The sequence below is a fragment of the Melitaea cinxia genome, chromosome 12 (genome assembly GCF_905220565.1).
Source record: "Melitaea cinxia chromosome 12, ilMelCinx1.1, whole genome shotgun sequence".
Classification (NCBI taxonomy): domain Eukaryota; kingdom Metazoa; phylum Arthropoda; class Insecta; order Lepidoptera; family Nymphalidae; genus Melitaea; species Melitaea cinxia.
In genome coordinates, this window is record NC_059405.1 from 8,289,865 (window position 1) to 8,316,098 (window position 26,234).

Below are 26,234 nucleotides of genomic sequence, written 5' to 3' on the forward strand. Positions count from 1 at the left end.
GAAAAGCAACTTAATGCGTTCGTTTTAACTGACAGCCGGCTAATAAAGATATATTATTATGAAAAACATACATGTAAATTAAATATGTACATATTACGCAGTGACTGAGGGGGGAAATCAACTTATAACTCCTAAAACAGAAAGCACGCTCAGTGCAAACTACGCCAATGGGCTAGTCAGCGTACATAAACAAAAGTTATAAAATGAACGTTCCAAACACTCAAACGTACTTCTATTTCAATGGAAGTGTATTTCTATTTCATTTACAGTCTTAACAACAAAAACATGGCTTTTGTTAGCGTCTATCGTTAAAGTCGCTCAGTTTGTTTCATAGAGAGTAACAGCAAGCCACCTGTTGTGAATATTTTTAATTAAGTGTAGGGAGTCCTGCTTTCTTTTCTTTCTCATTATTACTGCCTTGGATACAGCTTTGATATTGCTATTTTTTAGGTAACAGCTTCTTGCTATTTTATTTTTTTGAAACAATTTTGTTTACTAACATGTTATGTATAAAAATGGTACTATTACTGGATGTTTATAAAATGTTGACATATTTGTTTTCATGAACAAAAATAAACATATGTTTCCAAGGGATCTTAATAATTGTAATAAATATTTTAGACACGTAATCACACTTTTATGCAAAGAAAATCCGCAATATACTGTAGATGAGAAGAAATTTAAATCTATAAAATATTCTCTGTACTAACAGTACGTTTTTCTTACAAATAGACAGCTACAGAAGAATGGAGAGAAAATTAGAACAAATTAACAAAATTTAAAAGCGATATAACAAATAAAAGAAAACATTTTTGATCTGAGCAAAATAATTAAGACCTAAATAAACAATTTTTAGAATTAGTACTATTTTGTTCTTTGTTATTTTTGTTCCTACTGTTATGTTTATTGTTGTATTACGTGTATATTATGTTTATTGTTGCATTTACACCTTACGAGTTATAGTTATTTATTTATATATGTATTATTTATATGTATATTTATCGAAAAAAAGATGGACAGAATTTATCTGAATTATACGAAATCATAAGAATGAGCTTGCGCTCATTCTTTATGATTTCGTATTGAAATAATATTAAAGTTTTTTTTTTCAATATTTGACGAATTAATATTGTAATAAAAGATTAATAGGAAATCACTTTATACCTACTACCAGAATAAAAAACCCTGTGGTGTCGGGGACACCAGTATCATAAAATATTAATTTCAAGTTTTGTTCGAGGTATAAAGAAAATAATGGCGACTAAGGGATAATACAGTTCCACTACCACCTTGGAACTTATAAAGCCGACCGAAGGCGGGATAACCATCCAACTGCTGGTTTTGAAATACACAGTCCGAGAACGGGCAGCAGCGTCTTCGGTGCGACAAAGCCAGCCCTGCGGTCACCAACCCGCCTGTCCAGCGTGGTGACTATGGGCAAAACACATGAGTTCACGCCATTTTTGGCTCGAACTTTTGGAGGCCTATGTCCAGTAGTGGACTGCGATAGGCTGATGTGATGGTGGTGATGATGAAAGAAAAGAATTATTAAAGTATACATTTTCTATTACGATTTGTTAAAAAAACTACTTTACAAAATTATCTTTGAATCACCTTTATTTCATTTACAATGATTTATAAAAATAAATAATAAAATAATAGCAAACTGCAATAATAATACCAGTCATCACTTAGACTATACATTAGACACTGTATAGCCATTGTGCATAGACTATACATAAAAATCTTACACTTTTTTAACTTTACGGACGTTTTTTGCTGGCCACGGTGGCCCCCCTCCACAACGCCCCATAAGGAACTTCGTTCCAATAAAAACACAAAATAGGAAATGCTAAGTCGCGGTAAATACCAGAAAATTACAGATTTGCATGTAATTGAAATGTTAATGAACTATTAATTTCTGTATTGTTGTTGTGTTCAAGTATAATCAATTATATTTTCCATGACTAATAATTTAATCTATTCTTTATCAGATAATTCTGTTGAAATTGATATTGATAATAATATATTTTTTTATCAATAAACTTCTCGCTACATATTTTTAGCACGTATCACATTCATTTTTCAGATAACTCCAATGAAAAAAGTCACAGCGCGTCGCGAGAAGCGGATATAGGAAACCAGAGGTGGCGGAAAATCTACGCCAAATCTACGTAAAAATAATTGTGTTTGCTCGCAAACGAAAAAAGAACCGACTTCAATTACATCGACAAGTAATACAACGTAGATCGACGAAAAAATAGTCAAGCAACTACGCGTTATCAAAGATTACTCAAAAAGTAGTAATCAGATCTCGATAAAATTTATATGTGACCACATGATAAACATCAGCTTTCGATTAAATTAAAAATTATCAAAATCAGTACACCCAGTAAAAAGTTATTACGGATTTTCGAGAGTTTCCCTCGATTTCTCTGGGATCCCATCATTAGATCCTGGTTTCCTTATCACGGTACCAAACTAGGGATATCCCCTTTCCAACAAAAAAAGAATTATTAAAATCGGTACATCCAGTAGAAAGTTATGCGGTATAATACAACGTAGGTCGACGAAAAAAGCGTCAAGTAAAAACGCATTATTAGATATAACTCGAAAAGTAGTTGTTACATCTCAAATAAATTTAAATGGGACCAATTGGCACACACCACCTTTCGATTAAAACAAAATTTGTCGAAATCGGTCTACCCGGTCAAAAGTTCTGATGTAACATACATAAAAAAAAAAAAAAAAATACAGTCGAATTGAGAACCTCCTCCTTTTTTGGAAGTGGGTTAAAAAAATGCAGCGCTGCAGTGATGCCATGCACGCGGTACTTACGCCAGCGCGATTGATTAGTATGAAATCACACATTAAAAATATACATAAAACTTTACTGGTTGTTAATACTACTGCTGTGAAGTTATTTTTAAATTATGTTTTATTTACTGAAATATCAACAATAAGTATCAACGAGGAAGAAATGATGAAACATTTTAACAAATTTAACGATTTATTATTAAAAATAAACATAAACAAATAATAGTCAACATGTATACAAAACTAAATTACTAACATATCAATAATAAAATGGGTTATGAGGACATCACGTACAAATTATCACTTATATGAGTAACTTCTTTGTGAGAAATATTAGAAAAATAAAAATTTAGGTTATGTTATAAAACGTTATTGTTAAATTTGACAAACAATAAAAATTAGTAGTCAGTTTTATATAAAATAATTATACGGTTACCTCTCATAAATTTCATGTCATTCGGGTATTAAGACTGCTATTCATCGTCGTCGGTACGTCGACGGTTCTGATCAGTAGATGCTGATTCAGTCTAACTACCTACTCATATCGGAATTTTGATAATTATTGGGCGGGTATGGTAACGGGTGTGATGGCGGGTAAATTGGCGGGTACGTCGGTGGGTACGTTGGTGGGTACGTTGGCGGGTATGGCGGCGGGTAGGGTTGCGGGTTCGGTTGCGGATTCGGTTGCGGGTAGAGATGTGGCGGGTAATGAGATCCAGGCGGAGGCGTGCTGTACGGCGGTGGCGACCACTGCTGTAGGTGTGGCGGCGCAGGCGGGTTATTTCGAAAGTAACAATGTGGCAAACAGTACCCGTTTTGACAGTTAGGTCCGCACGGTAGTAGATGAGACATTTCTGAACAACAAACACACTATTTAAATACACGAAATCCTTAAAATAAAATATTATAATCACAAATCACAATCGAAAAATAGTGAAATATTTAACATGAGTGTATGAATAAAAATAACACAAAATATTTACCAATATCGATAACAAAGAAACGTTTTGCAATAAAACAACAAAATTACAATGAACTTCACTGAAATGAGTTAAACACTGAAGTCTGATATGCCTCACGTGTTTGTTTTATTGATTGCAATATTATCACATTTGCGATTAAGCTGTTGATAAGATAGACAATTTTTTTTTTAATCTATAAAGTTATGTCCACAGGCTTATAGTGCCCGTGCTTTTGTTATTCCGATTTTTAGTTTTATTACTGATCGTTTACTTGTTACACTACTGCAGCTTACATTAAGAGAACTAATTATTCTATCTTAGTATCCCTAATACAGACGTGAGTCCACTGACTAAAATTATGCTAAACTTAATATCTTACATGCAAAAAGACATAGAATTATATTGCGCCTTACTTTAATTATTGTTGTACTTCTATAATATATGTACACTTATTGTCTAGTTAACGTATATGTACACTTATGGCCTACTTGGCCTACTTACAATATACACTTAATCTATGTTATTATTTGTATTTTTTTTTTTTGTTTTTTTTTTTCCTTAGTCCTATGTTTTTTCCTTAAGTAAGGATAGACAATATTTGGAAAATTAAATATTAATTTACTTGAACCAAAATTTACACATATGAACAAAATATACCTTAATAAAAACAGTATTTATACGTTTTTAAGCATTATGGCTAGATTTATTTTTTAGAACAGTTAAATTTTACTTTATGAAGATATGCTTACAAAATGCCTAGTAGAAACACAAAAGAAAATAAATTAATTCCACACAAAATAGTGAGTAATCACTGAATGTCTTAGTAATAATCGCAAATCAATTACGACAATGATTTTTGCGGGATACTTATTTGTGTGAAAAATAGATAAAGCGCGTATTTATGTATTTTTTAGGTCTACCTCAACAGATTGCTACATAAAAAATGTTCTTACCAAAACGTACTAATATGGTTCTTAATTTAATATTTTTTGTATCATATTTACGGTGCAAGACTATGTACCTTTAACAAAAAAGACGGTAGTAGCCGTCCAATCGATATTGGGACCACATTTCGTCGCCTGGCGTCTAAACTGGCATGTAGACACATAGCCTAAAAACAAAATTTCAACCAATACAGGTTGGCTTTGGAAGCAAAGGAAGCTGTGAAGCAGCAGTTCACGCAGCTCGTACTTTTTAACCGACTTCCAAAAAAGGAGGAGGTTCTCAATTCGACTGTATTTTTTTTATGTATGTTACATCAGAACTTTTGACTGGGTAGACCGATTTCGACAAATTTTGTTTTAATCGAAAGATGATGTGTGCCAATCGGTCCCATTTAAATTTATTTGAGATCTAACTACTACTTTTCGAGTTATATCTAATAATGCGTTTTTACTTGACGCTTTTTTCGTCGACCTACGTTGAATTACACCGCATAACGTTCTACTGGATGTACCGATTTTGATGATTCTTTTTGTCGTTGGAAAAGGGATATCCCTAGTTTGGTACCATGATAAGGAAACTAGGATCTGATGAAGGAATCCCAGAGAAATCGAGAGAAACTCTCGAAAATCCGCAATAACTTTTTACTGGGTGTACCGATTTTGATAATTTTTAATTTAATCGAAAGCTGATGTTTATCATGTGGTCCCGTATAAATTTTATCGAGATCTGATAACTACTTTTTGAGTAATCTTTGATAACGCGTAGTTGCTTGACTATTTTTTCGTCGATCTATGTTGTATTACTTTTCGATGTAATTGAAGTCGGTTTTTTTTTTCGTTTGCGAGCAAACACAATTATTTAAAAAGTAATGAGGTTGAAATTCTGCTGAAAGTTGGCGTAAAGAATGCTTTTAATTTTTTAGACAGAGCAACCTTACTTAACGAAGTTTCATTACATCTTCCAGAAATTTACCCTTATGTTTGGCGAATATACTATTTTTTCTAGTGTCGGCGTTCAGCAAGGAGACGCACTAGGTGCAGCTCTTTTTAGTCTAGGTATCCACAAATGCATCTCAAATTTAAGATCAAAATTGAACATATAGTACCTAGATGATGGAACCATAGGAGGTCAAGGGGACGATGTCGTTGAAGACTTAATCAAAATTAAAAACGAGTTGGATCGAATTGGTCTCAAATTAAATTTTTCGAAATATGAAATTTTGTTACAGATCTTATATCACTTTCCAAAATTAATTTGGCAACGGAATTATTTAATAAAATTGCTCCTAATTTAAACATACTTCAAAGATGTTCACTTCACTTTGTCTTCTAGGTGCACCACTTTTTGATGAAGGCACACAGCCAATTTTTTTAAAAAAAAATTTCTAGTGTTGCCCTTCCTGCTTTGCTTGCTTCTGTGCATAGTATCAAGAGTCTATGTTCTAAAAATCATCAAGGGGCTATCTTAAAATCTAATTTAGTCCAAATTACAGATGCTATAGATGCAATAGAAAACTGGAAGTTATGGTGTCCTAATGGCAAAGTTAAAACACCTAAAATTAAATCGAAAATTCTTCGTCTACGTGACTTTAACAATATTAATCAAGATGACATTATCAATGATGTCGCCAAAATTAATTGTTCTATGCTTGAGCACATGGACAGTGTGGGTGAGATGGTCAATTTTTTTGATCGCGAGATTATCGCATTATTTGATCGACGCGCTCCACTGCGGAAAGTAAAACTAAAACATAGATGTGTTCCATGGTTCAATAGTAATTTAAAAAAAGCTATGACTAAACGAGATCATGCTTTCCCTACGGAAAACCGATCGCTCCTTCTTAAACCTACTTTAAGAAGGAGCGATCTGCTGTTAACTGGTCTGTCTATAAGGCTGCAAGGAATCGATGCAATCAGTTATGTTGTAACTCTAAACGCCGCTATTTTCTATCTAAGTTGCACAGATATCCGGTAGATGGCGCCGTATTTCTATTTCTAGATTATAGATGGTGCGTTATATATTTGACCAATCATATCACGAATTTAGAAAATTTTAATTTGATTGTATCAAAAGAATAAGTAATTAATAACTTTTCTCCTAAAATTCTCTTAAAAATCTTGCTATCCGGTTCATATTTTGCTTCCGCAAATTTGACCATGTTTCCCATATTCGCTTAAAGCTCAATGGGCTTTCTATACGCTCTCGCCGGAACCTGCATATTCTTTCTCTGCTCTACTGTGTGTTATTTGATCCTAAGGCTCCCTCTTACTTAAAAGAAAATTTTTTCATATCTAAGGGATGCTTCGGTATCAAGGACATTGCGAAGTCATGTACTGAAGATGCCGACGCACAAAAGTAAATTTTTTAGTTTCCTTTACTGTTGAAGCTATAAGTTTATGGAATAGTCTGCCGTTATATATAAAAGAGGCTGAGTCACTACAGGCATTTAAGAAGTATGCAAAAAGTCACTATCTTAAACTGGAGACGATATAAAACGAGTTTTGTTCTAATATGTTTTTCACTCAAAGTTTAATATATATATTATTAATTTTGCCAATTATAATAATTATTATTATTTTTTATTTATATATCAGTTAATAATGTTATGTACTATGTATATATGTATATATATGTATGTATGTATTTATGTATGTATGTATGTATGTATGCATTTATATGTGTATTCTGTATAAGTATTAGTGTGTATATATATGTTGTTAGTTTATCATATAACTGCACCACCTACCCTGTCTCGAGATTCTATTAAATTTATCCTTCCTTAAATTGGGTTGTCTGGAAGCAATGGCTAAATGGCCATAAGTCCGCACATTGTACTTCACAGTCTGTAAATGTTTTTTTTAATGTGTTTATTGTTTAAAATGTAGTTGTGGTATACAATAAAGTATAAATAAATAAATAAATAATTGATTCAATCTATTATATTTATTGAGTCACAGCAACGCGTGGCTGGGTCAGCTAGTCCTTTTACATACCTTCAACCAGAGTGGGGTATACACCGTTATTTTAGCTTAGTTCAATTTAATGAGCACATAATAAGAAAAGTGAAAAAAATGATACCAAGAAAGCTTATTACTACGATAATATTCAGCACTTGATCGCCTATGCCATATTGTCAAAAATTACGAGTGCAAATATTTTGTCGTTGTTTTCTGTTTTAAAGCTTTTTGTATGAATTCTTTTTAAAAGTAATTGTGAAACTGAGTTGGAAATAAATTTAGAAAAGGTATGAAACCGTTTAAAGTATCGCTGTAAACATCACAACGAAACAAACGAACTTACGGGTCACTCCTATTGTATTGTTCTCCATTTCTATTGTATTCTAAATATACAAATCGTTTTCGAAATTCATAGCTCAACAATATTTAATTGTACCTACTCTCCTAATTTTCTTTTAACATCTGTTTAGCTTTATTATTTTATTCTTTTAACTCTTTAATTTTTTATTTATTTTTTTTTTTGTACATTTATGAAACATTTTATAAGTACTACATTTTATAACTCTGCGAACCGAACAATAACGTCTTTTGTTAAATTCCACACGGACGAAGTCGCGGGCACAGCTAGTGTGTCAATAAAAGTAAATATGTTTATATATAGTATAACCAAGAAAGAATAAAAACACAAACAATATAGTAAATTAAACAGCCTACGAAAACAAAAGAAATCTTTTTAAAACTTTATACCCTAATAAGAGTGATTCATCATTACAGCCTATACAGTCCACTGCTGGACATAGGCCTCCACAAGTTTACGCCAAAAATAACGTGAACTCATGTGTTTTGCCCATAGTCACCACGCTGGGCAGGCGGGTTGGTGACCGCAGGGCTGGCTTTGTCGCACCGAAGACGCTGCTGCCCGTCTTCGGCCTGTGTATTTCAAAGCCAGCAGTTGGATGGTTATCCCGCCATCGGTCGGCTTCTTAAGTTCCAAGGTGGTTGTGGAACCTTGTTATCCCTTAGTCGCCTCTTACGACACCCACGGGAAGAGAGGGGGTGGCTAAATTCTTTAGTGCCGTAGCCACACAGCACATGAGTACACACACGCACAGCATAAGAGTGATTATGCATACATAATTATATATGTGTTGACTATCACTTTTGACTTTTTTTATCAGTAGTTTTAGTTTTATAATAAAATTGAAAACCAACATTTTGTTATGAATTAATATAATCATAATAAAATATAGAAACAAAATTTTAGTATTATCCTGAAAGACATTTTAAATCGTGAAACCATTAAAACCGAAAATAATTTTATTTCCTAACATAAAATATATAAATAAAAATAAAAAGTATGGAAACATAGAAGCAATTGTATTAAAAGCTTGTAAAGAGAACTGCATTACAAACAAAACGGCTAATAAAATTCTACTTGGAGAATCAATTGAGTATTCCGCTTCATCTTCGAACAAGGAAACTCCATTTTCCAAACACAAAACTGAGAAAAGACGACACGAACCTAAATACCTTGTAAGTAAACGAAGCGCGATAAGTAAATACAATTTTCTCCTTTGAGAAAATTTGAAAGTAAACGGACGATGAAAACTCTAAACAATCAGCGAGAGATTGATATTATTCGAACTTTTTGTGGTTTTATGTTGACGAAAATTTCACCATAATACGTATTAATACAAAAAGGATCTATGTCTTGACTAACCCTTGGGCGCAGTTTGTAGTGACCTGCTTTCTGCTTCGAGGGCTGTGGGTTCGATTCCCACCCCGAGTCTGGGTGTAATAAAAATATTTATTTATATATTTATATATGTATTATTTATAAGTATTTTTATCGATAAAAAACAATATGTAGCTATACCAGTCGACTGTTACCTATAACACAAGCATTAAGTTGCTTACTTTAGGAACAGACGACCGTGTGTGTATTGTGTAAATATTTATTATTATTATGTCTACGAGTACAATGAGGTATTTATTAATATTTTATATTATTTTTAAAGCTTATTAGTTGTAAAATTTAATTTTAACCATAAATTGTTAAAGCATTGTTTTAATCCAAATTTAACAAAACATTCGCTAGAATTCTTCCTTGACCTTTCGTGACCTTTATTCCTTTTTGTTCTTTCACCGTCATACCATAATTGAACTATATACATAATTTAACATACGTATTTTAAAAGAACATAACGATCAATAACATATTTCCAATTACTTAAACACTTATCATATCTGTGATGTCGCAAAGCTGATTCATTGGTAATCAATAAAAAATAAACACGACGTGCGTTGTATTGAACGATAGTGTTATATGAATATCAAACCAGAGTTATATCCTTTCTATCTCTGTATTCGTATGTTTTACTGGTAATAGAAGTTAAATAGTGGCATAGTAGTAATAACAAACATTATAATAAAAAAAATCTATTTTGTATAAGAGCTTGAAATTTAGGATATATTTTACTTTTTAACCGACTTCAAAATAGGAGGAGATTATATATATATATATATATATATATATATAATATATTATGACATATATATATATATATATATATATATATATATATATATAATAATATATATATATATATATATGTATGTATGTATGTTCGGGGATAACTCCGTCGTTTACGAACCGATTTTGATAATTCTTTTTTTGTTGGAAAGAAAATATCCCTAGTTTGGTACCATGATAAGGAAACCAGGCTCTGATGATGGGATCCCAGAGAAATCGAGGGAAACTCTCGAAAATCCGCATAACTTTTTACTAGGTGTACCGATTTTGATGATTTTTAATTTAATCGAAAGCCGATGTTTAGCATGTGGTCACATTTAAATTTCATCCAGATCTGATTACAACTTTTGGATCTTTGATAATACGTATTTACTTGACTATTTTTTCGTCTACCTACTTTGTATTACTTGTCGATATAATTGAAGTCTTCGTTTGCCTGCAAACACAATTATTATTACTACATATATTCAATTAAAATATAATTTCATTCTAAATACTAATTATATTTAAAATATTCAATATCAATACTTTTTTATTAGACAATATATGTTAAACTGAATGACAAAAATCTTTTTGCCTGTTCAGAATTCAGATAGCTCAAACCGCTGTGCTCTGCTGCGGATTTTAAGTAACTTTGTAAAATTCTTTGGATTTAAATTAATTTTTTTTCTTATGGAGTTTATGTAGATATTTAAATAAAACGTACAATTTATTATTTATAATCGTGTCACTCGGTCAGCTACGTTTCCTCCACGGGCCGTCGCACCGCCCACCACCATGGCACTTATTTCTGACCACCGTATCACCACGGACTACCCAATCACAATAAGGCACCCCATTGCGTACCACCCCACCAACACACACCTAGCACAACCCACCTCCACCCATCATCCTTAGTTTCATTAGAAGTTTACTAACTTTAATATTAAAGTAATCAGTCTTCAATAAATAAAATTTATCACGACTATTGTAAAGAACCTCCTACCTCTTCTTTATCTCGTTCCGCTTGTAGCTTGGGGAGCTTGTTTCAGGATGATCAGAGAGCCCTTCAAAGTAACCTACAACAACGCGAAGAAACCAGCTTGTCTTAACCCTCTCTACTATACACGGGATGGGATTGAACTGCTAGCCTTAATTATGGTACCTTCATCGTTCTCAGTAAGCTGATTTAAACGTTACTAGAATATCAAAGAAGAATTTAAAACCACCAACTTCAAACAACTTTAAAATAACTACGTTTCCACTATAGCGAATTGAAATAGAGAGCCCGATGTTTGACCTTAGGCCAAGTTCTTATTCAAAGAAGACCTTACAGAAGGCACGTGAGGGTCCTCATCATCAATTAGATTAGATTACACATAGTAAACTGCACCACTTAGACAATTAATGGCGTTTGATCTTAGGTCACAGTTCAAATAGGGTCTCGCATGTTCTTTGCAAAATAAATCAAATGAATTAGATGTGGTGACTTTACGCTTCATCGCTTCGGCCTGTAATATGTCACTGCTGTGCATAGGCCGCTTTTCACATGAAGGAGAAGGATTAGAGCTGATCCAATGCTGGTTGGCAGATATATTTCCTACCATGAGTAACGATCGCTATCAGGTGTACATGATAACAACCAGGACCGACGGCTTAACGTGCTCTCCAAGGCACAGTGGGGAGACCCACGAGGACTGCAAAAACACTCAGATCATGGCAAACATCCGTATAGCCATTGCAAATGTTAGTCATGTGCGGGGATCGAAACCGCAACCGCCAGCGCAATAGCCACAAGCCAGTGCTGTGACCGTTGCGCCAACGCGTCGTCGTCACTTTACGCCACACCTAATTTCTCTCTTGTCCCTAACCTAATTTATCTCCCTCCGTCTCTCTCTTGTCAGCACTTAAAAAAGGCTCGTAGGACCTTGAGCAAAAGGCAGTTGTTAAATGTCTTGGCAAAAGGGCCACAAGACTAGACTTTTACCAAACTGCTAATTGACATTTAATAGATGGGTTTAGTAGCTTCTCTCAATAAGAAGGATCTTCAATTAAACGACAATTTGAACCTGTTGATGTTTATGTTTTGCATTCTGGTTTATTTGTATACATTTTTAATAAAACACTTTTTTCGGATTTTATCGCGGTTTATTGTTAACTTTTGATTCCCGACGTTTCGGATACTTTACAGCAACCATGGTCACGGGGGGACTGAGGTGTCAGACGTCCCAACGTTACAAAGTTATTCGAAACTACCCGACATACATCAATATCTTATATAGTCCTATCTACGCAGAATGTGCTAATTGAGTCTTTAATCTGTGGTGAATTATGCTTGGTTTTTGATTTAATTATATTAATAATGGGGTCCCAAGCAGGTGGTAATTGCCAGCCATCTTCTCTATTGAAATTTGGATGTTTTTTAATTTCAATAGCCTCACGGATCATCCTTGGTTGGAATCGGTGTTCTTTTGCGAGGATCTGTGGTTTATCGAATCTAATATAATGGCTAGCTGTGTCTAGACTGTGTTCACAGATTGCGGACTTAGTATAGCGACGATGTTTTAAGTCAGCTATATGTTCCTTAACGCGAGTTTTGATCGATCGTTTTGTTTGTCCTATATAAGAGAGACCACAGTCACAATCAAGCTTGTATACTCCTGCATCTTGTAAGGGTATATGACACTTGACAGATGGTAAAAATTGACTTATCGTTTTTGGCGGCTTGAAAAAAGTTTTTATAGAAGCTCGCTTTAAGATGAAGCCAATCTTGTCAGTGACCCCTTTCATAAAAGGTAGCACAGCAGGTACTCGTTCGACGGTGGCTGGTTTCACACGTTCACTGCGATGAGGACGCGGTACCCGAAGCTTGTTGTCTCGCAGTACTTGCTTGACATGTTGAAGTTCGGTCTCCAGGTGTCGCTCATCGCAGATCCCTCGTGCTCTCTGAAACAAAGATTTACCCACGGTAGCTAACTGTGTAGGATGATGGTGTGATTCGCCGTTTAAGTACCTATCCGTATGGGTATGCTTTCTATACACTGTATGGCTTAAGGTATTGTTGGGATTACGGATGACTAATACATCTAAGAAAGCTAAAGATTTATTTGCCTCCAACTCCATTGTGAATTGAATTTTGGAATTTATGGAGTTAAGATGTTGTAAGAATATGGATACTTTATCAGATGGTAATATTGTGAAAGTATCATCTACATACCGTTTGTAGAACCTGGGTGTTATGGGCGAGGTACGCAGAGCAGTTTCCTCGAAGTCCTCCATAAATATGTCGGCAACAACGGGGGATACTGGTGAACCCATCGCTACGCCATCTACTTGCTTGTAGAACTGATTATTCCACAACATGTAGCCAGATGTAAGGCAATGCTTGAGAAGGTCAGCATATTCTATCGGCATGTCATTTTCCTTCAGCTTTCTTGACACAATACTAATGCAATCTTCAACCGGTAAGCATGTAAAGAGTGATTGCACATCAAAACTAACCATAGTTTCATTGTCACTGAGATGTAGATGTTTGATCTCATTAACAAAGTGGTACGAATCCCGTGTATGTGCTCTGGTTTGTCCACGCAGTGGCGAAAGTACATGGGCAACATATTTAGCCAGTCTGTAGGTTGGTGAGTCGATCTGGCTGACAATTGGACGGAGTGGAGCATCAGCCTTGTGTATTTTTGGCAAACCATACAGCTTAGGTGGTTTTGGACAAGAAGGAATCAAAGATTTGACGTCTAGATTCAACGACTCGGAGTACTTTTTGATTAGATTAGTAGTAATTTTCAAAACCTTGTTAGTTGGATCGGCTTTGATATTTGTGTAAGTGCTTTCATCCGATAATAGTTGTTGAATTAATCATTGTAATCTGACGTATCCATCACAACCGTTGCATTACCCTTATCCGCACGAAGAACCGTTAATTCACGTCTGTTTCGTCGATTTAATAAGGCTTTTAATTGTTCGCGGGGAAGATTTAGTTTCGGCACAGAACTTCGTCGTAATGCTGACGATATATCTTGTCTGATAGCCTCCGAATCTTCCTTCTTTATATTGTTTTTCGACAGACAGTCTTCAACGTTACAAATAATTTCTTCGAAGGGTATCTTGCGAGGTGTAACAGCGAAATTTAATCCCTTTTCCAAAACTTTTATTGTGTTTACATCTAAATGACATTTTGACAGATTGACAACCGCGCGTGAGCTGTCATTGTCTGTGGTGTTCGATTTGTTGTTTATGACATTTGATTTGCTGTTTAACTTATCGAATTTTAAAATTTGTCGTTTTTTGCATTTATCATATTTTGTCATTTCGCGCTTATTCAGAGTTTTTATGCAATTATCAAAATCAAATGTCGTTAAAACTATCTTTAACGCGGCGGTCACCCCTCCTATTTCTTTTTCTAAGGCGGCTAGATTGGAACGATTTTGATATATCACCGTCCGTAATAACTTTTTACTCGCCTGGTTTAAGATTTTTGCGCTCCCTAGGATGTCGTTTTTTGGTGAAATCTTGACACACGTAGGGATAAGATTTTGGTCTCTGCATCTCTTCAAGAAATTTAATGATGTTATAAATCTTGCGCGCTTTGTCATAAGATCTTCCAGGCGGCGAATTTTATTTGCGATTTCCAGTCCGTACTGGTTCACATATTGTTTTCTAATGTTTACGCGAATTTTACTCATTTAATAAAACACTTTTTTCGGATTTTATCGCGGTTTATTGTTAACTTTTGATTCCCGACGTTTCGGATACTTTACAGCAACCATGGTCACGGGGGGACTGAGGTGTCAGACGTCCCAACGTTACAAAGTTATTCGAAACTACCCGACATACATCAATATCTTATATAGTCCTATCTACGCAGAATGTGCTAATTGAGTCTTTAATCTGTGGTGAATTATGCTTGGTTTTTGATTTAATTATATTAATAATGGGGTCCCAAGCAGGTGGTAATTGCCAGCCATCTTCTCTATTGAAATTTGGATGTTTTTTAATTTCAATAGCCTCACGGATCATCCTTGGTTGGAATCGGTGTTCTTTTGCGAGGATCTGTGGTTTATCGAATCTAATATAATGGCTAGCTGTGTCTAGACTGTGTTCACAGATTGCGGACTTAGTATAGCGACGATGTTTTAAGTCAGCTATATGTTCCTTAACGCGAGTTTTGATCGATCGTTTTGTTTGTCCTATATAAGAGAGACCACAGTCACAATCAAGCTTGTATACTCCTGCATCTTGTAAGGGTATATGACACTTGACAGATGGTAAAAATTGACTTATCGTTTTTGGCGGCTTGAAAAAAGTTTTTATAGAAGCTCGCTTTAAGATGAAGCCAATCTTGTCAGTGACCCCTTTCATAAAAGGTAGCACAGCAGGTACTCGTTCGACGGTGGCTGGTTTCACACGTTCATGTAAAAAACATCCAAATTTCAATAGAGAAGATGGCTGGCAATTACCACCTGCTTGGGACCCCATTATTAATATAATTAAATCAAAAACCAAGCATAATTCACCACAGATTAAAGACTCAATTAGCACATTCTGCGTAGATAGGACTATATAAGATATTGATGTATGTCGGGTAGTTTCGAATAACTTTGTAACGTTGGGACGTCTGACACCTCAGTCCCCCCGTGACCATGGTTGCTGTAAAGTATCCGAAACGTCGGGAATCAAAAGTTAACAATAAACCGCGATAAAATCCGAAAAAAGTGTTTTATTAAATGAGTAAAATTCGCGTAAACATTAGAAAACAATATGTATACATTTTTTTAGTTTTTTTAACTTAAATAAATAATTAAGCAATGAGGAGTGATTTGTTGTCGTTGCTTAATCTATATATAAAATGGAGTAAGGTCGTATATAATAACAGAAAATATGGAAAAGTTGTCACGAAAATTTGAAACAATATTTTATTATCGACCAGGTTCCTTGTTTTATTGAAAGCAAAAATTAGCACGCTTTTAAAAACAATATTGGACAGTAGTTGAAATTCTAATTTTTTATTTTTATTTTATTTTATTTTTGTTTTATTTAGGAAATAGTACAATAATACAAAGAAGAAAAAAAAACTCATAAAACTGATAAATAAACCAATAAAGTTTCCAATAGTAAACAATTCATTAATAAGCTAAAAAGCACACATTAATAAGAAATAATCGATACACACAGAAATATAAATAGTTCAAACAGTGGTAAATTGAATAATTAGGTAAACATGTACGAATAGAAACATTTTATACAATTATCAATTAAATAATAAATAATTAAAAGATAATTAAAAGATGACAAATTCAGATATATACAACATTAAAAATTAATCATACCAACTATAATACAATTATAATTAAATTAATTTATAACAAAATCAAACTAATCTACTAGAAATTTATGAATTATGTAAATAATTAATGATAAATTAAAATTAAAAATTTATTGTATATCGTAATTCACTCCTTAAAGATTGCGCTGAACAAGTTAACATTTAGTTGTATTTGTAATAACGTTCACTCTAATCAATTATATAAAGCTACTAGCTGTGCCCGCGACTTCGTCCGCGTGGAATTTAACAAAATAAGTTGTTGCTTAATTCCTAAAAGTAGCCTAAGTTACTCCTTACTACATCAGCTATCTGCCAGTGAAAGTCCCGTCAAAATTGGTCCAGCCGTTTTAGAGATTAGCCGGAATAAACAGACAGACAGACAAAAATTATAAAAAAAATATATTTTGGTATATGTACTGTGTCCATGTGCATCATCAGTCATCCATATGCATTTAGTAAAAAGCGGTAATTTTCATATTACAAACAGACACTCCAATATTATTTATTTGTAGAAATATTTTTATTTATTTATTTACTCTTTATTGTACACCACAGTATGCAAATATAAAATAATAATAATACAGACAACTTAGAATGTGTAGTACAAGAGGCGGTCTTATGGCTAGATAGCCATTTCTTCCAGACAACCCGAACTAGGATTGAATACTATTTATTTGAAGATCGGGTAGGTGGTGCAGTTACATTGTAATAAACTTACATACAAATATCTACACATTAATACTTACAAGCAATACATATATATAATATACATTTGAATAATATAATAAACTAATAAATATAACAACAGTATCTTATAGCACTTACAATCAATATCGCCATAAATATAAATATTTAGTTAAATAAGACGTGAGTTATTGAATTTATCCTAATAGAGCGGAATGGGTGAAAAGTGAGCAACGTTCTTATTAAGAAAGTTTTTCCCTATAACGAAATTACGTACGCCAGATGTGTCGGATAGCATTTGGTACGAGCTACACAGAGTAAACCATGATCTGTATACTAATACTAGGAGATCGATACCGATTTTAATGATTTTGTTTGAATCCAGTCTCAATGACTTATTTTAGTATAATTAAAATATAAATTTGTAAGCTAATATGTAACTCATGTAAATAATGTGTGTAAAGTATATTTAATTGCACTGAGGTAGGGCACAGCAGGAAATTTCCTGCTCAAAATATGGAGCAGCCTGACTACGGTAGTACCTCGAACTTACAGAAGATCACAGTTAAATAATACTGCTTTCAAGCCGTGTTGTGTTCCTGTTGGTGACTAAAGTAACCAGAGCTCCTAGTGGGATTAGGGGATGGGATCGGCAACACGTTTGCGCTGCTTCTGGTGTGGCAGATGGCTATAAGCGGCCGACCTAGTTATAATTATATACAAAAAAAAATTGCCTCGTCGATGTATAACAGAGAATTTACAATACGGGCAACTTGTCTATACATACCTACATATATTTATATTATCTACACATATCTTAATATATATAAATCTCGTGTCACAATGTTTGTCCTCAATGGACTCCTAAACTACTTAACCGATTTTAGTCAAATTTGCACACCGTGTGCAGTTTGATCCAACTTAAAAGATAGGCTATATTTTATTTTGATATATTATGTTATTATTATATTTCAGAAAAAAATAAGGTGATACGAAGTTCGCCAGGTCAGCTAGTACATATATATATATATGATTATTATTTATATATTTATACTAGTTGCTATCGTGTTTTAAAAATAAATTATAATATAACAGTGACTATTTGTGCATGACTACTACTTGTATTGAGAAAACATTTATGAAATCAATGTTTTAAGCTGCTTCTCTATATTATTATATGTTAATATAAAATCAAAAGAATCAAATTAAATAAGAATTAATACAATAAAATGTACCCATTTCATAATGTAAGTATGTGCATATGCAACATAACGTCCTTAGTCATATTAAAATTAACCGTTTACTTTAATACATTATTCAAATTAGAAACTACAACCAAGTACATGCGAATAAGAGAAAGTTAATGTACAGCAGCAGGAATATTTCAAGCTCATCAAATCGAAACGCAAATGAAAGGGATTTCGTGACAGGTGTTTCAAATTTAATTTAATTTTCTTTACTCGAATGTAATCCCGTCTGTTTTGTGTTTGCTGCAGCAAATTATTATATTTTATTTGATTACAAATGGCCATTGTTATTACATTTTAAATTAACATTACTATAAAATTTTAAAACGGTGTAGAGAAAATTAAAATTGTAGTCATAAACAAATGTTATTCTTAAGATCCTGTACACAATTGAAATAAAGACAATGCCTTCGTTCGTTGTTCTAGACGACCACCCCTCGAATTACTTTAAATTATCTTTAGCCTAAAAAGTAATGGAGTGCCGTGTAGGTTAAAAATCCAGTTACAAATCATACAAACATTTTCAGGAAATAAAGTATAGATAAAAATTCTTGTATTAAATTAACTACAAATAGTATATTATAAATAGTATCTAATGATCAATCCATAAGATATTCAACGTGAATATATACTAACAAAAATTTGTATTACCTAAACAATGTATAATAAATTTAGTTTGTACATAATATTTCTTTCGAAACTTCCTTCTTCAGAGCAATAATACGTCTTAATCAACGGAATAAAGCTCGTCGGATTCAAGCTGCACTCTCATTCATCTCAGATCTATTGGATTCTACACTCCACGAAATAAGAACTTTGTTCTGGATTACGTCATTTGGAGAACTGTGTAGATTTTCTTAATGTTACAAATAGAAATAGCATTATAAGTACATATATAGTTCACAAAAAGGCTATCATACTGCTTTTTTATTTGATGTTTTTTTATGTACATTTTGTTCTGTATCGATGTTTAATTTTCCTGTTCCATTGTAAATTCCCTACCTTGATCGTAATCTGGAAGTAATCGAAAGCGAAAATACCTTCTGCTGTTGTCTTTATTACATTTTTTTTTAATTTTTGTTTTTTATACTTTGTGAGAAGAAAAAAAACAATTATTTGACAATTTATTGCATAATTATAACCATGTAAGTAATGCATACATACATCGCGCATAAAGGAAAATCTTTTAATTCTGTTGGGTAATTTTTAACTTAATCTTCACTTAAATTAACAAAGATTTTTTCAAAAATATAATATAATAATAACCTTCTTGTATCACAAATACATTGATTTATAAAAAACCCACAAATAAGTTAAAACTGTTAAACGTAATCACTATAACACGTATCGAGAGTTATCAATCGCGCGCTGGGGCATAAATAGTTTGCGCGTGACGTCACTGCTGCAGCGTGGTGAGTTACGGTTATGGCGTCTCTCTTCCGCCACCTTCAATATCCACCCATTTCACTCACTATATATACATAACAAATTGCAACGACGTTGAAATTGTATACTTATTTCATTATAATCACAAATTAAAAAGCAGTGCTGTATCTAGTATAGCGTGAGTATTGCGGACGTTTACTACGGCCTCGCACTAAGGCACGCGAGGCTTTTTTAGGTGCTGACTTTAGGTCGAATGTTCACAGCGTTTTCTGATAAATAGTAGTATATTAATCTACCATACGTAATCTAAGGTCAATATCAAAGTAGCTATGACTAAATGTCAATGTAGGTTAGTCATACTAAATTACAATGTGTTTTTTGTGTATGCCAGGCTAAGGCCACAATGTCAATCGTCAACGTTTCTGCATACTTTTAATTTATTGTTGATTGATTTTCTGATTGACATTTTAAATGTCTAAATAAACTTAAACACTGATATAGTTTTTATATACATATGCATAGAATTTGTGTGTTTCTAAATAGTTCATACCAAGAGATAAAAAAAAATTACAATGTATCAATATAGTAAACACTTATTACATGAAAACAGAAGAAAAATTTTACGCTATGTTTAGCAGTCGTAAGATAGTTTTACACAGATTGGATTTGATAAGAAGTCGAAGAGATATTAGAAGGAAAATAAATAGCTTGAGTGTCTGTACTTCATTTATAATATAATTCAACACGGGCTAGAACCTAGTTTTTTATTAATACCGGAGCAATCTGATGACGTAAGCAAGAATTTAGTCAAAATAAATAAATACTTAATTTGACCTGTAACGATATCCGCCAGAAAAAAGTTTGTGGTAACATCAGATTTTAACCACCAAACTTCAAGTTATCTCGTCTGCCTTATCTCGTCGTAAATGTAAATTGTAGTTTATTTGTTGGTATGAAATAGACACTGGGCATATTTTGCTGGCGTTCTAGGCAGTATTGCATCACTACGATGCTCGACATACCGAAAAGCAACACCAAAATCCGCTTGCAGTCTTTTTCGGTATATGGTGCATCGCTCTGGAACAAACTACCTAAATACATATATCCAACTTAGTCCTTCTATCTATACCTTTAAAATGAAGCTGAAACAACACCTCCTCACTCAAATTAATCCGCAAATATCTTTTCATTAACGTTTCCTTTTATTGTGTAATGCATAATATGTATATTATGTATGTAATATTTATGTGTATATTCTTATATAAGTTATATATGTTTATGGTATGAGGTTATGAATATTATTTCATTAGCTTTTACTTTTGAAGAATCTGTATATTGTCTACATTACTGCACTCTATTAGCCTGCTATGTAATATTAGTTCTCACTATCACAGGTTGGCTGGAAGAGATCTGTTCTAGAGATAAGTCCACCGTTGCTAACTAAATTTGACTTAATATGAATATCTGTACAAATTTTTTAAGCGCAATGAAGAATATAAACAAGGCTTATAATTAGTAACATATGTACTAGACTTTTCCTAGCAAACGATGAGACAGTCCCTTGATTGATCATAAATGACATCACTGTCGCAATGAAGCACACTGACTGACATAAACTTTCCCAAAGCCCGTAGATCGCAGTATCATGCACGAACATTTCGCGTGCACCCTAAACTCACGTGAATGAGGAGCTCACGTGATTTTATACATTTTAATTATATTTAAGCCATAGACAAAATATATTAACAGTAATGAGTATTAAAAACTTTTATATAATCTTTAATCTGTAGTGTTGAGAAAAAGGGAGTAACCGTTATGCACTGTTGTAAAATTGAAGCCATTATATTTCTTTAATACTATATATTTTTTAAATAAAATTGACGCCATTATATTTCTTTAATACTATATACTTTAACGTAAGAGAGACCGAAGAGAGTTGATACAGTTTTTAGATAAAGACCCTTAACCTTTAAAAATAAATGATATTATGTAACGTATTTTATACCAAATAAAACCTCGTTTAATTAACTAACTAACGGTTATGACAAAACCTGCCGTTATTTCCTTTGTGCCTATAAAAATTCAACTTAAAGGCAATAGGTGACTTAGTTCCAAATCTCCGAGAAACTCGATATTAAAACACACATTTCAAAGTAAATGTTTTATCAAAGAATAAACTTAACATTATCTTATCTTGTTTCAATTGATGATAATTCGTCTTTCACTTGACTTAGCCTTTCATCTATTTTGTGCACTTTTTATAACTGCGTTTTTCGGTATATGTCGAATATTTCTAGCGAAAATACACTGGATGTTACTACAGCCAGTGTATTTTCAAGTTACAGATGATCTGTTCAAAATAGAAGAATAGTCATTAGTTTGAACCAAAGTTATCATGGGCATGTATAAAATACAGACTACACACTGCTAACAGTGTAGCAGAAATTACACTGATTACAGTAGAAGTATCCTCCAAGATTAAATTTAGAGGCTCTCGAGTTGGATAACCGTTAAGAGCTGTAACTTCAAATAGCTCGACAATCTAATATCATCAGGTTAAGACAAATATAAACAATCAAAGAAAGTTTTAACAATTCCTGGGATATCATATATTGTTATGATAAGCATATCTTTACCGTAAGCATAACCCTAAATATACCATAATAAAAAAATCTAAATAAAACAAAACAATCGCAAAACAAAACGCCAAAGTAAAGCAAAATGCAAACAAGGTGAGTTGAACAGCTGTTTTAACTCTCCTACTTTAAAAGAAATAGGTTGTTATTACATTTGAACCGATATAACTTCGTAAAACAACACAATAATTCTAAATTCTTATCTCAGATTACTAAGATGACAAATGTTATTGAATAGTTAGGATAAAATAGATATTGAAACTAATCGGAGGCTATAATGAGGATTATGAAGTTACTTTCATCGATTTTCAGACCTAATATTTTACAATAGTGATAACGACTACCGAGATCGCTGGCGGGTCACGGAAATGGCAAATTAGCCATAATCGCCAACTCGCTAGCGTTTTTAAATCCCGAGAAATGTGTGCTGTATCAACTTACCTCCGTTTTAGCTCCTCTCACTCTTTCATACTATTTATTAAATTTATTTAGTTCATAGAATTTTGTGAAAAATGCTGATACTAAATATACTACAGAATGTCTTTATTTATAGTGTGAAGCTAGCTTATGAGATGGTTACTAACATAATAACAACAACATTCAAATATGCGTCGTTAGATTACACGTTGTTACAGAATGAGTTGAAGAAATAAAGGTTCACTGCTCGTTCCCCATAGGTGATAGCGTGATATTATGTAGCCTATATGTTGACCCGACTTCTTAATAATATTTGAGCCAAATTTGAAGTAAATCCATGCAGTACTTTTTGTATTTATCCTGAACATAGGTACATACAGACAAACTGACAAACAGACAAAAATTCTAAAAACTATATTTTTGGCTTCGGTATTGATTGTAGATCACACTCCAAGTATTCTTTAAAAAAAATATTCAATGTACAGTTTTGACTTTCCTACAATTTTTTTATTATATGTATAGATTATCTCAATTTGCATAGTTTTGGATGTATTATTACCTTTTACACGCACAGCAGTATTGCACTGGATTATTTTTGTAGTACAATGGAATATTTAAAAGTAAAAAGTTATTAAGTAAAACGTAATTAGTATTTTAGTTTATTTAGGTATATTGTAAAGGTTTGATTCCCGTTCGATATAAACATAAATTAGTATTTTAGTTTATTTAGGTGTATTGTAAAGGTTTGATTCCTGTTCGATATAAACGTAAATTAGTATTTTAGTTTATTTAGGTATATTGTAAAGGTTTGATACCCGTTCGATATAAACATAAATTAGTATTTTAGTTTATTTAGGTATATTGTAAAGGTTTGATTCCCGTTCGATATAAACATAAATTAGTATTTTAGTTTCTTTAAGTGTATTGTAAAGGTTTGATTTCCTTTCCCCGTTAAGATTCCCGTTTCTCGTTAAAATCTTAATGTAGTTATTAATTACATTAAAGAATAAAACGTATTTTCAAAACGAATTTTTGTTTTTAACATATTTCGTAAAATTCTAATAGCGTGTATATTTTAATAGAAATTATGGTAAAAATATTAGATTAAAAATCATATGAGAGATCATAAAATCATATCAGTGATCTGGCGCACAGTAACTAGAGGTCAGTTACTTAATGATTTTGTGGAACTATTTAATGCCAACAACGGTTTATTTATTGTTTTACACGTAGCGATTAAAAATTTCAAGGTAATATTTACAGGTCGGTATTAAACACGCAATACATATATTTTTTAATGATAAACTTAAATAAAATTGTAAAAAAAAAGCTACTTACGACCAATACTATTTTAAATATAAATAATAATAAAAATAAACATTAATGTTTTTTATAAAAAAAAATGATTCATTCACCTGAATAATCAGCTGTAGAATAGGTATAATGCATAATAATATTACAACACAAGGCACAGTGGCCACAGACCTAGTGTATACGTTAATACAAAAAGGTAGAGTTTTCAATGATACAATACTGTCACGCGAACACGCTACGATCGATAGGTTATGTTAAAGTCAATCCGTTACTACTTGCTACTAAAGGAACATAATATATATATATAGGTTAACCGATTTACACGCAATGTATTACTAATACCCACGATATAACACAGGGTTGTATTCCTTTACCGGCTTCGGGAGTTGTTCAGCGCTTGCCTCGCCTCTGGGCGATTCCCGAAGCCGTGGAAGAAGGGACGGCTGTGCCTGTTGCGGAAGGAGGGGCGACCCGTCGACTCGCCCTCCGCATACAGGCCCATCGTCCTGCTGGATGACGCGGGCAAACTCCTGGAAAGAGTTGTGGCTTCCCGTGTCGTCCGGCACCTGGAGGGAACTGAGCCTGGGTTATCCGAGGCCCAGTACGGGTTCAGAGCGGGGCGGTCCACATTAGACGCCCTGCTCTGGCTTAAAAGATGGACGCAGGCGGCGGTCCGCGACGGGGAGAAGGCGTTGGCTGTCTCGCTTGACATCGCCAACGCCTTTAACAGCCTACCACACGCGACGATACTGGAGGCACTCCGCTACCACCGAGTGCCTCTGTATCTGCGGACGCTGCTGGGCGACTACCTCCAGGGTCGCGAGGTCCTATTGCCAGGGCGCGACGGTCTGCGGCGACGTCGTGTCTCGTGCGGAGTTCCACAGGGGTCAGTGCTGGGACCGCTCCTGTGGAACATCGGCTACGACTGGGTGCTTCGGGGCACGTTGCCCGCAAGTGTGCGGGTCTCGTGCTACGCCGACGACACCCTAGTCGTGGCTAAAGGAAGGGACCTCGCGGAAGTAATGCGGTTGGCCACGGCTGGCGCAACACTTGTGGTCGGCCGTATACGAGCCCTGGGGCTGGAAGTCGCCCTGACGAAGACCGAGGCCCTACTGTTCCACGGGCCTCGAGGGGGACCCCGTCCAGGTACGCGGGTGACTGTGGATGGGGTTTCGGTCCGGGTGGGGACCCAGATGAGGTACCTGGGTCTCACCCTGGACGGGAGGTGGGCTTTTGGGGCTCATTTTGCAGAGCTAGCCCCAAGAGTCGTGAAAGCCGCCGCCTCACTGGAAAGGCTGCTGCCGAACGTGGGTGGTCCAAGTGCCCATTGCCGTCGGCTGTACTCCGGGGTCATCCGGAGTATGGCCATGTACGGGGCACCCATCTGGGCGGACGCCCTCGGTCACGCAAACAAAATCCAGCTGCGACGGCCGCAGCGGGTCATCGCGACGAGGGCGATACGCGGTTACCGGACGGTGTCCTGGACGGCGGCGTGCGTGCTGGCCGGCGATCCCCCCTGGGAACTGCAGGCGGAGATCCTCGCCGAAACATATCATTTTGTGGCGGCGAGGAGATCCCGGGGGGAGTCTCCTACGTGGGAGGAGCTCACACGCATGCAGAGGCTGGCACAGGACACCCTGTTGCGGCGGTGGACGGAGGACTTGGCTTCGCCAGTCCCCGGGCAGTGGACGGTGGACGCAGTGAAGCCGATCCTCCGGAAGTGGGTGAGGCGGCGGTTCGGGCCGCTGACCTTCCGTCTGGTGCAGGTGCTTTCCGGACATGGGTGCTTCGGTAAGTACCTGCACCAAATCGCGAGACGGGAGGTGACTCCAGCCTGCCACGAGTGTGGAGCGCCAGAAGATACGGCGCTCCACACGCTGGAGGCGTGCGCCACTTGGGAACCGCAGCGGCGCACGCTTTCAGCGGTTCTCGGACGGGATCTCTCGCTGCCGAGTGTCGTAAAGGCCATGCTTGACAGCGAGAGATCGTGGCAGGCGGTGGTCTCCTTCTGCGAAGAGGTAAT

The 26,234-nt window shown here is 34.8% G+C and overlaps 1 long non-coding RNA gene across 1 annotated transcript; it reads right to left on the reverse strand.

Annotated features, from left to right (window-relative positions):
- Positions 1-417: 417 nt before the first annotated feature.
- LOC123658467 lies at positions 418-25,779 on the reverse strand. The gene is made up of 5 exons (XR_006743880.1): positions 25,592-25,779; positions 20,999-21,005; positions 19,787-19,793; positions 16,739-16,741; positions 418-428 (listed from the first exon to the last, which is right to left on the reverse strand). It is a non-coding gene; the product is annotated as an uncharacterized LOC123658467 (long non-coding RNA).
- Positions 25,780-26,234: the final 455 nt, after the last annotated feature.